The 569-nt window shown below is 43.6% G+C and overlaps 1 pseudogene; it reads right to left on the bottom strand.

Moving 5' to 3' along the window:
- Positions 1-388: 388 nt before the first annotated feature.
- LOC124981609 (uncharacterized) lies at positions 389-569 on the bottom strand (annotated as a pseudogene).

Here is a 569-nt window from a genome sequence, read left to right on the forward strand (position 1 = left end):
AAGCTAGGGCTAATTATCCCCTTCCCCAAGGCAAGGTCGTCTGGAATACTCTACCCAGGGCCTTTGAATTATGAGTTTTTCCAGTCTGGTTGGTAGTGAGAACAAGCACTATTCCTGGTTCTGTGGGTGCTCTAGGCACAGGTTCTATTTCCTCCAATGCTTCCTTTATGTAGTATAGCCATGCACCCTTCAGAACACTGCTAAATACTTTACAAAAAGTCCCTTTTCAGACCCCCAGGGTTCTCTGTGCAGTTCCCTCTCCTCTTTGTTACTCTGTCCTGTGAAATCTTCCTTCATTTCCATGGACTCAGAACTCTGTCATCTATTCAGAATACAAACTGGGCCCTCAGTATGTCCCAACCTGAAAACTTGTTAGGAAGTTGGGCCAACAGTAAGTCTCATCTCTTTTGTTTCTTGTCTTTCAAGAATCACTGTCCTCCATTGCCTGATAGCCAGTGTCTTGAATACTATTATTTCATATGTTTTTTCTTCTGATCTGTTGTTACAATTAGCAATAATCGCGCCTCGGATAAACCTCATTGGCTACGATACTGCCACTGCGCAAAGCT

Source organism: Sciurus carolinensis, chromosome 3 (genome assembly GCF_902686445.1).
Source record: "Sciurus carolinensis chromosome 3, mSciCar1.2, whole genome shotgun sequence".
In the NCBI taxonomy this organism is placed as follows: Eukaryota; Metazoa; Chordata; class Mammalia; order Rodentia; family Sciuridae; genus Sciurus; species Sciurus carolinensis.